General features: G+C 49.8%; 1 pseudogene; it reads left to right on the forward strand.

The window, feature by feature from the left end:
• The first annotated feature begins 716 nt into the window (after positions 1-716).
• On the forward strand, positions 717-6,965 carry LOC121500665 (annotated as a pseudogene).
• Positions 6,966-14,313: the final 7,348 nt, after the last annotated feature.

The following is a 14,313-nucleotide window of genomic DNA, read 5'->3' on the forward strand; positions in this document are numbered from 1 at the left end:
ATAGACACCATATTGCAAGTGCATTTAAAATTAGCAAAGATCAGGAGGTAGCAGGGGGAAGAACTGATCCTGATGGGACCCTTTACAGGTGCTCAGCTGAGGTGCTGGCTCCACAGAGCCTGTTTCAGGAAAGCCCCATGGAAACTTCATGATTGTTTTGAAGAAGAATTCCCAACTCTCCCTCTTGACTCCACTCAGGACAACATGCCCGACTCCTTCACCTGTCCAGCAGTATCTCATACTTGTCCTCAACAACAAGCCCTGGATCCTTGTCAAGATGGTTTACTCACTTTCCACTGAAAAAAACACCCCCGCACTTCAAACCTCCCACGGCTCCACTGTTGTCACCTCATTCATATACTCATTTATTCACTATTTGGGGGGTGGCTCGTGGGCCAGTCTGAAGGCCCCTGTGTGTAGTTGGCTACTGGGTGTGGACCTGACACCAGGGAACGTTTCCAAATGGATCCGGGTGGGTTGTCCCTTCAGGAGCTGCCTTGAGAATCCTCGGGTGTGGACGGTGGTAGGGACACAGGTGTCTGGGTGGAGCGGACCTGTGGGTGGGAGGCAGGGACCTTGGGAGCCGAGGCCGTAGGGACACTGGTCTGGGGCGGCCTCCCGGGGAGGGGGGGCAAGGGGGCTGGGCCTCCCACTGGTTAAATTGCTCACCTTCCCCAGCCCCGCTCCAAGTCCGAGCGGCTCCAAGCCTGAGCGCGATGGGCAAGTACACGATCCGCGTGGTCACCGGGGACTCGCTCCTGGCGGGTTCCTGCAACCAGGTGCAGCTGTGGCTGGTCGCGAGCACGCGGAGGCCGACCTGGGGAAGAAGCTGAGGCCCGTGCGCCGCGGGGTCAGTGCGCAGCCGGCGGGGTGCGCGGCTCCGGGTGGGGGACGGGCGGGGCCGCGGGGCCGCCTCACCTGCAGGCTGACTAGGGTCTCTCCGGGGGCGACTCCGAGGGGAAGGGGACTCTCTGAGGGGGCGTACCCCCCCACCCCGTCTGAGCTCGCTCCCCGCCCCACCGACAGACCGAGTTCAAAGTCCGCGTCCCCCTCCACCTGGGCCGCCTCCTGCTGGTGAAGCTGCGCAAGGACGAACACTTGGGGGACTTCGACTGGTTCTGCAAGTGCGCAGAGTTCTCCGTGCGCAGCCCCGGGACCAACGGCGAGGCCCTATTCCCCGGCTACAGCTGGGTGCAGGGCTCTGGGATCGTCTGTCTGCCCGAGGGCACCGGTGAGGGCGGCGGGGCAACGCGGGGGGCGGCGGGGGGGGGACGCCGGAGGAAAAGGGGTGGGGGATGCTGTGATGTAAGAGGGGAACACGTGAGGCAGGACAGGTTGTGCAGGGTGAAAGGGTGGGCGCCGTGTCCCCTTCCCCAGCCCGGACCCGTAGGCGACGACCAGAGCCTGTTTAAGACGCACCGAGAGCAGGAAATCCAGAAAAGAAAGAGGATGTACCGGTGAGTCCAAGCAAGCCTCTGATCCCCCACCAGATCCCAAGAAACCGACCGCCCCACTCATCCCCGATTCCGTGTTCTCCCTCCAGGTGGGGCTCCTGGAAAGATGGTTAATCCTGCCTGTAGCAGGGAGAACACCGTGGGACCTCCCCAAGAATGAGAGATTCTGGGAGGATAAGGATTTTGACTTCTCTTTCTCGCTGGCAAAAGTGTATGTGCCAGGTAGTGGGTTGGCACCTGCACCCCAGCATGCAAAGTAGGGTCCTTTCTTGATCTCCTAGCATTGCCATTCTTTCGGCAGGTTGGAGGGCTTGGTCCTCAAGGGGACACTGGAGCTCACAAATCCAGTTAAAAGACTGGAAGATTTCAAAAGAATATTCCCAAGTGCGAAGACTGCGCTGGCTGGTCAGTTACTACAATCTCCCCAAATCTATGTACATATTTCCAATGCAAGGCTTTGTGGGTTTTTTTTAATAAGATTTTATTTATTCGTTCATGAGAGACACACAAAGTGAGGCAGAGACTCAGGCAGAGGGAGAAAAGCAGGCTCCCTGCAGGGAAAACGATGGGGGATTTGATCCCAGGACCCTGGGATCACAACCTGAGCCAGAAGGCAGACGCTCAACCTCTGAGCCACCCAGGCATCTCTCCAATGCAGGGCTTTGACAGAAGAGGGGGAGAGGGTAGGGAGAGCGATCTGTTAGTAGGATCAGAGGCACAGAACTTACAGCATGCTCCCCACCTGATGTCTTTAGAGAAGGTTCGAAATTCCTGGAAGGATGATGCCCTCTTCAGGTACCAGTTCCTCAGTGGTACAAACCCCATGCTCCTGAGGTGCTCGAGCAGCCTCCCAGCCCGGCTGGTGCTGCCTCCAGGGATGGAAGACTTGAAGACCCAGCTGGAGAAAGAACTCCAGGTGCTGTGCTCTCTCTTGTTCATCCACAACCCCAGCCATGCTGCCTCCTTCTCCTACCCGCCCCTCCTCATTTCCTCCATCAAATACTTTAATCTACACCCTCCTCCATCTACACTTAGGGTTTCTCAACATTGACAGCCGAGATTTAGGGACAGATAACTGTCGTGGGGGCTGTGCTGTGCGTTGTAGGATGCTTAGTGGTATGAGATGCTAGCAACACCACCCTCATCGTGACAACCAGAAATGCCTCCAGACATTGCGAAATGTCCTCTGCGGAGGGCAAAGATCACCCCGGGTTGGTGGAGGACCACTGAATTAACCATCTGCTCCTATTATCCCTCTTTTCTTCCCCCTCTTCCTCCTTTGTAAGAAGCATTCCAGCCTTTGGGAAAAGCTCAGGCTTCTGGAAGGAAAGAAGAAGAGAGATTGAACAAAGCCCCAAAGAGCTCTAACTATGGGGGTTTTTTTTTGAGGAGAGGATACAGGAACTCCTGTGTGCTACATTTAGCTAAAGCCTGGGGATGACTTGATTGTGGGGGTTGAGGGCATGGTGGAGAACCAGGAAGTTCACCTCAAGAAGCTCCAAGTCTGATGGAAGATACTGGGTGTGGAAACCTCGAATTCGGGGCTTGGGTTAAGGGAAAACAGATTGATGTTGAAAGGAAAGACTTAAAAAAAAGAGAGAGAGAGAGAGAGAGAGAGACTTGATGGACAGAGGAAGGGACCAGCCTCCCAAATGAAATGGGAGGGTCCAGAATGACCTCATTATCTACCCCTGCTCCTCACCCTCCAGGCTGGATCTCTATTTGAAGCTGATTTCTCCTGCTAGATGGGGTCAAGCTTAATGTAATCATTTTAAAACAACAATATGTGGCCGCCCCTCTGGTTATGCTGAAGCTGCAGCCTGATGGGAAGCTCTTACCCATGGTCATCCAGGTAAGAGGCCCCAGGTATCTTTTGCACAGACACGGATCCCCTTAGAGACTGGGGCACACAGGTCCCGACCCCTCCCCTCTCTCCTGCTCCAGCTGCAGCCTCCTCATCACGGCTGCCCCACACCCATGCTGCCCTCCAACCCCCCTATGGCCTGGCTGCTGGCCAAGACCTGGGTCCGTAGCTCTGACTTCCAGATGCACCAGCTACAGTCACATCTCCTGCGGGGACACCTGATGGCTGAGGTTATTTCTGTGGCCACGATGAGGACCCTGCCCAGCCTGCATCCTATCTACAAGGTATGTCAGCATCTCTTCTGTATTTGACTGCACTTTGTGTCACACACCCTTTGAAGCCTCTGGAAGCACCTCCACAGAGTCTGACCTTGTACTAGAGGAAGTCGTCTGGGGTTTGTAGCTACAGTGGAGGATTTGGCCTAGGACATAACAGTAGGTAGGATGTGCCCGGCCTTTATAAACTGTGAGTGAGGAGTGAAGGAAGACACGGAGCAAGACAAGGGACATCCACTGAGGTGGGAGGGAAACAAAAGGCTTGGTGTCATGGAGGCCAAGGAGAGAAAGCACTTGAAGAGGGAGGCATGGTTATCCGTGTGACATGCTGCCAAGAAGCCAGCGACATCACAGCCAGAGGAGCCACATCTGGACGTCAGTGTGGAGGCCATTGGTTAATCCACTGACGAGTGATGTCTGGGGGAGTGGAGGTGGCGGCAGGTGACGCAGGTGATGGGGGAGAGATGGGGCAGAGGGAGCCTTTTGAGAAGACTTGCTGTGGAAGGGAAGCAAGAAGTGAGGAGGCTGCTGGGAAGGCATGCATGTGGGGAGAAGCCAGGGTTTTCTGTGCGAAGGTATCCAGGATGAGGTGTGTGTGTGTGTGTGTGTGTGTGTGTGTGTGTGTGTGTGTGTATGTGAAAGAGAGGGAGACAGAGAGAGGGACAGGACGGGGGCGAAGGACAGGGTGGAGAGAGGAGGAGGAGGAGCGAGGAGGAGAGGAAGGAGAGATTGCCAGGGGTGACATCCCAGGGAAAGCACAAGAGGACAGGAGACATTTGCCTTTGCAGGGAGCAGAGATACTTCTTCTTCTTTCTTCTTTCTTCTTTCTTCTTCTTCTTCTTCTTCTTCTTCTTCTTCTTCTTCTTCTTCTTCTTCTTCTTTAGATTTAATTAATTTATTTATTTAAGAGAGAGAGAGAGAGAGAGCATAAACAGGGGGATGGGCAGAGGGAGAAGCATACGCCCCATGGAGCAGGGAACCCGATGCAGGACTCAATCCCAGGACCCCGGAATCATGACCTGAGCTGAAGGCAGAGGCTTCACCGACAGAGCCCCCCAACCCTGGTGCCCCCCACCGATACTTCCTTGAGGGGAATAAGACACAGGCATGAGATAGTTTCACATGTGGGACCTTTGCTAGGTTTTGTGGTGCGAGACCAGAGAGTCCTGGGATTCTTAGAGATCATGTGAGACTGTACACTCCTCATCCTGGGGAGACCTTGGGAAGACCTTTCCCCATCTGTCTTCTCCCACATCTTACCCTGACCCACTCCAGTCCAGTGGGAGGTCTGTCGTTCTCGTGGAGACCTGCCCTCTGCCTTCTTCTCTATCCTTGCTCCTTAAATTTCCACTCCCCTCCTGGACCCCAGGATCCCCCCCTTACCAGTCCTGTTCCTTTATCCCACATTCAGCTCCTGATCCCACACTTCCGCCACACCATGGAGATCAACATCCCCGCCCGGAGCAATCTTGTCTCCAGATGGGGAATTTTGACCTGGTACAGAGTAGGATGGGTAAGGAGGGCAGAGGGCTCAACAGTGAAAGCACCCGGGGATCCCTGGGTCGCTCAGTGGTTTGGTGCCTGCCTTTGGCCTAGGGCGCGATCCTGGAGTCCCGGGATCGAATCCCACGTCGGGCTCCCGGCATGGAGCCTGCTTCTCCCTCTGCCTGTGTCTCTGCCTCTCTCTCTCTATCATAAGTAAATAAATAAATCTTAAAAAAAATAAAACATTAAAAAAAAAACAGTGAAAGCATCCCGATGGGTGTTTGGCTGGCCCCACCACCGCCAGCCCTGCATCCCCCATGAAGGCATCTCCCTGATTCCCTCACACCCGGGGAGGGACCTGAGAGGGACCATTGACTAGAATCTGACCCTGAAACCGGCCCCCCACCTCCACCCCCCGTGGCTGATCCTGGCATCTGCGGTGGGGTCGTCCTCAGGGGGTGAGCACCAGTAGCGGAGGCCATGTGGACATTCTCCAGAGAGCCACAGCTTGCTTGACCTATCATTCCCTCTGCCCTCTGGCCGACCTGGCTGACCGTAGGCTCTTGGATGTGAAGGCTTCTCTCTAGGCCAAGATGCCCTCAGGCTGTGGGGGATCATCAGCCGGTGAGGGTGACGCAGAGAGGGCGACCCAGCAGGCTTGTTGGAGAGAACGAGGAGGGGGTGGGCCACAGGTCCAGCTGGCCCCGCGGTCGGCCGCCTGGGACCAAGGGCTTTCTTGCCGGGGAGCAGGTACGTGGAGGGGATGGTCGGTCTTTTCTACATGACTGATGAAGCTGTGAGGGATGATCCAGAGCTGCAGGCCTGATGCAGAGAGATCACTGAGACGGGGCTGCAGGGTGCCCGGGACCGGGGGTAAGTGTGAGCCCCTCCCCACGACCCGTGTCACCTCACCCGCCCATCAGCAGTGCACACTCACAGTGTCGTAAGCCCCCTACCGTGGGTGCCCTGAGCACCCCGGGGGGCTCACCGGAGCATCTTCCAGAAATCCTCCTGCCCTCGTGCACCCAGAGCTCCCTCTGCAACCAGACCCTTTTCTCCCGAGTATTTTCCATCCTTTCTGTAGCACCTGACAGTGCCTTTCACTGACATGATGCTTCTGTCATGTCCTGGTCTCAAAGTCACTGCTTCCCTTCTAGTCACCCAGGTTCCCCGTCTCCTTAGACACCTGGGTTCAGCTCTGCCACTTTGTCACCATGTATATCTTCACGTGCCCAGGTCAGCATGCCTCTGCCCACCTGGGCCAGGTAGGCGGCTGCGATCAGCCCTAGGGGCTCCCGGGATGGAGTCGGCAGGAGGTCGAGTGCTCTGTGGTCGGCCTGGGTTCCTGAGGCTCCTGCACCTGCAGCTGGACTGGTACTCCTGGATCCCCAACGGCCCGTGCACCACGCGGAAGCCCCCGCCCGTCTCCAAGGACGTGACAGAGAAGGATATAGTGGACTCGCTGCCCACAGCCCACCAGGCCCACAAGTAGAAGACCTTCACAAAGTTCCTTGGCAGACGCCAGCCCATCATGGTAGAGACGGATGCCTGGGCCCTGGGGGCTGGCGGGGAGAGGAGGCGGCTTAGGAGGGGTGGTATTCTTGGCTGAGGGGCCCAGGGCTGAGCTGTTTCGTTCTCCCCTTCTCAGGTGGCCTTGGGGCAGCACAAGGAGAGATATTTCTCAGGCCCTCGGCCCCAGGCCGTGGCTGCTGTGGACCAGGAGATAGAGGCCCACAATGCAGGCCTGCAGCTGCCCTATCAGTACCTTCGACCCAGCATGGTGGAGAACAGTGTGACCATATGAGAGGGGTCACCCCGGAGCTCCGGCCTCCCCAAGTGCCTCTGAGCACCCTCCACGTTCCTTGGCCACATCCTCTTGTGACCAGACTGCCCTCCCCCCATGCTGTGTCATCCAGGCGCCCAAGGCTGCTGCCTCAAACAGCTCCAGGGGACTCACAGGGAGGGGTTCCTGTGGACTTCTGGAGCCCAGCATCCCCTGTGCCCACCCTACCTTAATGTCCAGCCTGTCCTGCACTTCGGCCCTCTCCTTTTCCCCAGAGGATCTGGCTTACCCATCAGTAAAGAAAGACCTGATTAAATAATAAAGTTGGTTTTGTGAGGTCTGTTGCCCTGCCCTCATTCAGATTTCAAGGAAGAAAAATAAGTGCTGTCCTGGAGTAAAAAGGTCTTCCTGCAATGAGTGGTCCCTTCAAGGGCTTCCTTCCGTCCACCGACAGAAGTTTTGAGCGGCTTCTTGGAACCCGGCTGCGGACAGTAGCTCTTGCCTTGATGCTTCTTGGAGTCCTCACCCACCGCGTCCCATAGGCTGCCTCCAAAGGTCTCCAGCGTGACCCCCTAGCCCTGCCTTCCCTCCATTGTGTTCCTTGCCTGGGCATCCCCCACGTCCCTCCCCAGGACTCCCGATAAACCCTCCCCTCGTTTCTGCTTCTTCCTCCCTCTGGCCATCCAAATGTACATGGTAGCCCACAGTCTGAGACGCTGCAAACAGACAAATAAGGAACTAGCTAGAGCAAGTACCAAGGGGTTTCAAATACATGATCTCAATTTATCTACATTGTACTGATGATGATGATTATTATTTTTATTTTGCCCAGGCACTTCTGCGTACAGCAGGCGTACTGTTGCCTCATGAGAGTACTGTGGTTGCTCATCTCCAGCTCAGGAAATGCACTAAATCACATGCCTGGTTGGACCTGCATTCTGGTGCTGTTTTGTGCTATTTTACCAGAATGATGGTGTTATCTGGAATTTTGCGGCACAGCAGCCATATGTGGGGGGCAGGGGGAATGAATGTGTGCAAACATCCTGAGTTCTTGAGCCCCCGCACCATTCCATTAGGCTGGGCACCCTGTTCCAAGCTCATCTCTCCATCTCTGTCGCATTCTATTCTGTGGTAATGTAACAGCAGGTCCTCCATATTCGTTTCTGGCCCATAGAAGGATTTCGATTCAAATATCACAGGATTGTCCAAAAAAATTTTTATATCATCTATCTATTATCTATCTATCTATCTATCTATCTATCTATCTATCTATCTATCATCTATCTATCATAGAATTGTCTCCAAACCTCTACCAGGCTGCCAAGCGGCCTTAGTATGCTTCCTTCTTTGGAGCATTTGCATTGTTTCCCCCCCTTCCCTTGTTTTGCAATAAGCCAAAAGCAACCTAACAAAACCAATCTCCTATTATTTACAAATAGAATAGTTAATGGTTGGACATGAAAGGATAAAGGGCCACAGCATTTGGCCAGTGTGGACTAAGTACTTTGGACAAAGCAGTTCTATTACATCTGGGTTTTAAGTCTGCTAAGTGTAGATTCTAACTAGATTTTTAGTTTCTAGTCATTCTTACTAGATTTATCTGCCTTTGAATAGGATGCTAGGCTTGAGGGGTACTAGTGATGGATCGCAGATCTCCTTAATCCCATCAGGGGCTAAGTTTATTGGATGTCGGGCTTCCATTCTATGAGGCCAGAATGTCTAGCCCACTCCTCGGGTGGCCGATCTTTCAGGTCCCAAACAAAAGTGAGACAGAGGGGACACCTGGTGGCTCAGTCAGGGAAGCATCTGCCTTGGGCTCAGGTCATGATCTCAGGGTCCCGGGATCGAGCCCCCACGTTGGGCTCCCCACTGAGCAGAGAGTCTGCTTCTCCCTCTCCTTCTCCCTCTGCCCCTCCCCTCTCACTCACTCACTCACTCACTCACTCACTCACTCACTCTCTCTCATAAATAAATAACATTTTTAAAAAGAGTGAGAAAGAGTGAGCAACAGATATGGTGAACAATTAATCACACACATCAACAGCCACAGATTAAAATACTCCTAGAAGCCCCAAACAGGACACAAAAAAACAAAACAAAACCACACTTCTTCCTAAATAAAGGGGGGGCGGGAAGCATGGAAAGAAATGTAAAAATACTGAAAACCAAAGATGGAAGAAAAACTTTACAAGCAGCCAGAGGGAAGAAAAATCCCCTTAACTTCAAAAGGACATCAAGAAGAGTGTTTTTCTTCTTTCTTTTCTTTTCTTTTCTTTTCCTTTCTTTTCTTTCTTTCTTTCTTTCTTTCTTTCTTTCTTTCTTTCTTTCTCTCTCTCTCTTTCTTTCTCTTTCTTTCTTTCTTTCTTTCTTTCTTTCTTTCTTTTTTTTTCTTTTCTTTTTTTTTTTTTTCAAATGAAACACTTGGAACAACACGCCGGGTGCTGGAAGACAGAGGGATATCTTCCGAGTGGTAAAAGAACACTGCAGGCTAGAATAAATGAGGAATTTCTACAAATCAATAAGAAAAGGCAGGCAACCCCGTATAGGAATGAACAGAAGACTTATGGTCCCCAAGGGGACACCCAAAGGGCAGCAAATAGATGGAAGGGGTTATACTCATTGATTGTGTCAATTCTGCATCACTTTAACATGTCTGAGGTACCTAGAGGCAGGTGCAGCCTGAGCTTCCTAGGGGCTTCCCCGATGGACTTTGAGGACCACCCATTTCACGGCCACTGAGTGATGGTTAGTGAGGGCTTTTTTTTTAAATTGAAGGATAACTGACATACAATATTGTATTCATTCCAAGCATACAGCATAGTGATTTGATATTTATATACATTACAAAACAGTCACCACAATGAGTCTAGTTACCGTCTGTCACAAAACAGAGTTGTTTTAATATTATTGTCTAGACTCTCTATGCTGTGACTACATCCTGGTGTCTTAATTATTTTATATCTGGAAGTCTGTACTTCTAAATCTCCTTTCCCTATTTTATAAAAGATGTTATTTATTTATTCATTAGAGACACATGGAGAGAGGCAGATACACAGGCAGAGGGAGAAGCAGGCTCCCTGTGAGGAGCCCAATGCGGGACTTGATCCTAGGACCACAGGATCATGCCCTGAGCCAAAGGCAGACGCTCAACTGATGAGCCACCCAGGTGTACCACTTATTTTATTTTCAGAAGGAACCTACTAGAAGATTTCAGCAACTAACATAACACTTTTTACTGGGAGAGGCAATCTGCTCTGGACCCTGAGTACCTCTGAGTACCTGATTGCTCTTGGGCTATTTCTCGGTGTTGTTTTCACAACAAGTAACCATAACAAGGTAATATTACCCAGAGACAAAGAACAGAGTTGAATCCACTCATTATAAAAATGTTGGGTTTTCCCCCAAACCAGTGGTCTCTCCTATCATGCAACCTGTTTGTGCGGTCATCCATCTAGACCCGCTGTACCTCACTCATGGGTCATGGGAGAGTGTGAGGGACTCATGCCAACATGGGCTCTTCTATTGCTCTTCCTTTGTGTAACCATGTTCTTTGTCTCCAAAGTGGGAAGCTTGAGTCTTCTGCAAACCCCCCAAGAGTAGCAGGCTAGCTGGCTAGTTTTATTATTATTATTATTATTCACAAGACACACACACACACACACACAGAGAGAGAGAGAGAGAGAGAGAGAGAGAGAGGCAGAGACACGGGTAGAGGAAGAAACAGACTCCATGCAGGAAGCCTGACATGGGATTCGATCCCAGGTCTCCAGGATCACGCCCTGGGCTGAAGGTGGCGCCAAACCTACGAGCCACCCAAGCTGGCTAGTTTTGAGTGGGCTAAAGTCTCTGACCCTTCACAGTTAGTTCTTGACACAGTTATCCACTGGCAAAAATTAAAAAGTGACAACATTCTGTTCTGGTGGGGGTGTAAAGAAAAAGGCACCCGAATACTATCCTACAGGCTTTCTGGATAGCAACTTGTTAATATCTAATATACTTTGAAGTATGTGTGTCCTCAGATTCACTGAGTTTATATATTAATTATGCAGAGCTTTTTACATGTCAGTCGTTTGACAATGACTCCCATGCAGATGAATCAAGATAGTGCAAAAGTGGCAGCAGTGACCTCAGCCTCATGATGTTAACATCTCCTTTTGAATAGTCATCCCAGTTGCTAACAAATGGAACCTGCTTTCACTCTTTCTGGGGTCACATGGCTTCAGGAATCATTCCTGGTGATCCCCCTTGTTTGTACAAATACAAAAGCTCCCCCGGGGGTGGACTCTGTGTGTAGCTTACCAAGGAGCGGGCCCACTTTGGTTTGGTAAACACTAGGAGCAATGATCTTACTTGTCTCTGTTTGCAATGTCAAGCATGGTGTCTTACGTGTGATTGAGGTCAGTCAATGCTTAATTCCCGTTTACTGCAGATCCAGCATCCCTCACCTCGCTGCTGTTCCTGCCCTTAGACCCCCACTTGCCTGGCTTCTGGCAAAGGCCTGGGTTCTAAATTCTGATTTCCAGCTGCACCAGCTCCAGTATCATTTGCTGAACACTCATCTGGTGGCCAAGGTCATGACTGTGGCCACCATGAGGCACCTGCCAGGGCTGCACCCTATCTTCAAGGTACATCCTCTACCCTCCACGTCCCATTTCTCTTCCATATCAGAGAAAGCAAGCAACCTAACAGCTGCCTAGATTTAAAAAGCCCAAGCCATCTGGCTGGGAACACATCAACAAAGCTGCTTGGAATTCAGCAGGCATCTGTATGTTACTGGAGCAAAGAATCTTTGTAACAATTTGTGAATGGGGGAGAAAAGAAGGATAACTCATCAAGATCTTGAGCCTTGTAGCTTTATTTCTAAAGTTTACATTCTTTTTTTATTTTGAGATAATTATACATTTTCTAACCATTTTAAGAAATAGTACAGAGGGATCCCATCAACTCTATTAAAATAATCACTTAGCATTTATTCAGCACATGCTGTAAGGCAGCTCTGAAATTCTCCAGTGATGGGTAGGAATATGATTGGATATACAGAAGTGTGGCTCTACTTTGGGAGAGTTAGCATGTAGCTGAGAAGACAAATGGTATACATAAGAAACCACCAGAGGACGATATTTGGAGATTGAAATCAGGAGAGAAAGCAATAAACACTACATTATTGATGGAGAATGTTCTAACACAATTTAAAAGCCATTAAGTAGAAGATTAAAGGGTAAAGGGAGCAGCCTCACAGGGGCACTTTTGCTACTTAAGGAGAGAGATGCAGTACCTGGTGGTTAGAGGAATAGAAGGAAAATGGAAAGACTGCAGAGAAGCAGGACTTGCAGCGTGCATGGATGCAAGGCTGGAGAGAAGAATCTGAATGAAGTCAAGCGGCTGCCACGCCCAGAGCTCCTCAGGGTGGCTGATGTAGTGATCCAGAAACCCCGTGATTTGTAAAACAGCTGAATCCAGTGGCTATTACTAGGTAGAAGCCAGGAAAAATAGCCTTGTGCTTGCTTTAAAAATGTCTTTGAAATCGTGATGCCACTTTGCATATAGTAGAAAGGGCAAAAAAACGACACAAGCTTATGAACCAGAGCAAGGGTCAGAAATAGTGAAGTTAGAAGAAGCCAATTAGGGGTCAAAGATGTGTTCAGTTAGGACATGGAGTCTGAAGTGTTAGCAAGATATGGAAGCAACTACTTGCTAAGCAAAACATCTGAGTTGTGTTTCTTCTAGAGTTCTCCACTTGCACCCTCAATCTGTCCATTAGTTAACAATAGCTCTTCAGGGTTCTACAGTAACACAGACAAGATAGACACTAACAGAATTCATGCAGTCTTGGATTTGATTGACTTTATGATGTCTTTGCACCACCATCTTCTTCGTACCTTCATGGTTAAGCTTATTTTTACTCCTCACAATCCCCCTTTGCTAGCTCTGTCCCTCCAAGCAGTGTCTCATGACCATAACAAGGTCATCCCTTGGCAAACCACTGAGTTGCTGTCAGGACACCCAGTGGAGCTGAGCCTGCACACTTTCATAAAGATTACATGTGCAGGCTCTGGATTCAGACTGCCCGGGGCCTAAGTTTTGAGTCCTGGCCTCACTTTCCAGATGCATATACAGTGTCCTCACCTCTAACTGGGATGACAGGTGCTCCCTAATGGAGTTGGTGAGGGCTACGAACAGTGTGACACACTCCAATGCTACAAAAATATTAGTTCTTGTTCTTGTTATGATTAGTTCTTTGTCCTCAGGTATCTCCTTTTCTCATGTGGACTTCAGGCTTTCTATGACACTCAGAGACTGATCCAGAATAGATCACATATTAGGTCACAAATCAGGCCTTGATAAATACAAAAAGGTTGAAGTCATACCATGTGCCTTTTCTGACCACAACACTATGAAACCGTAAGAAAAAATTGTGTTGACCACAAATACATGGAGGTCAAACAACATGCTATCAAACAATGAATGGGTCAACCATGAAATCAAAGAAGAACTAAAAAAAAAGCGATATAAGAAACAAATGAAAATGAAAACACAGTTGTCCCAAACCTTTAGGATGCAGCAAAAGTGGTCCCAAGAGGGAAGTATGTAGCAGTACAGGCCAACATTAAGAAGCAAGAAAAATCTCAGATAAACAACCTAACCTTCCACCTAAAGGAGCTACAAAAAGAACAACAAATCTCCACATAGTGTCAACCGATTCTCAACAAGGGTGCCAAGACCATCTGCGGACGGACGGGGGTGAAGATGGGGGAAAGAAGGTCTTTTCAACAAACGGTGCTGTCTAGGAAAACTGGATGTCCTCATGCAAAAGAATGAAGTTGGAGCCTTACATTGCACATTTACCAAAGTTAACTCTAAATGGATCAGAGACCTAAATTTAATATCTAAAGCTATAGGGATCCCTGGGTGGCGCAGCGGTTTGGCGCCTGCCTTTGGCCCGGGGCGCGATCCTGGAGACCCGGGATCGAATCCCACATCGGGCTCCCGATGCATGGAGCCTGCTTCTCCCTCCACCTGTGTCTCTGCCTCTCTCTCTCTCTCTGTGACTATCATAAATAAATAAAAATTAAAAAAAAATATCTAAAGCTATAAAATTCTTAGAAGAAAATATGAGGGAAAATCTTCATGACCTTAGATTTGTCAATGGCTTTAAAAATATGATATTAAATGTGCAGGGAACAAAAGAAAAATTAGATAAAATATATTACATCAAATTAAAAAAAAAACTTTTGAAAAAAAACAAAACAAAACTTTTGTGCTCCAAAGGCCCCTATCAAGAAAAAGACATCCCATGTAATGGGAGTAAATACTTGTAAATCATATATATGCTAAGAGATTAATATTCAGAATACATAAAGTTAAGTTATTCATACAACTCAAAACAACAACAATATAACTCAACTAAAAAACTGGCAGATGACTGGAATAGACATTTCCCCAAAGAAAATA

The sequence above is a fragment of the Vulpes lagopus genome, chromosome 10, assembly GCF_018345385.1.
Source record: "Vulpes lagopus strain Blue_001 chromosome 10, ASM1834538v1, whole genome shotgun sequence".
Taxonomy (NCBI): Eukaryota; Metazoa; Chordata; class Mammalia; order Carnivora; family Canidae; genus Vulpes; species Vulpes lagopus.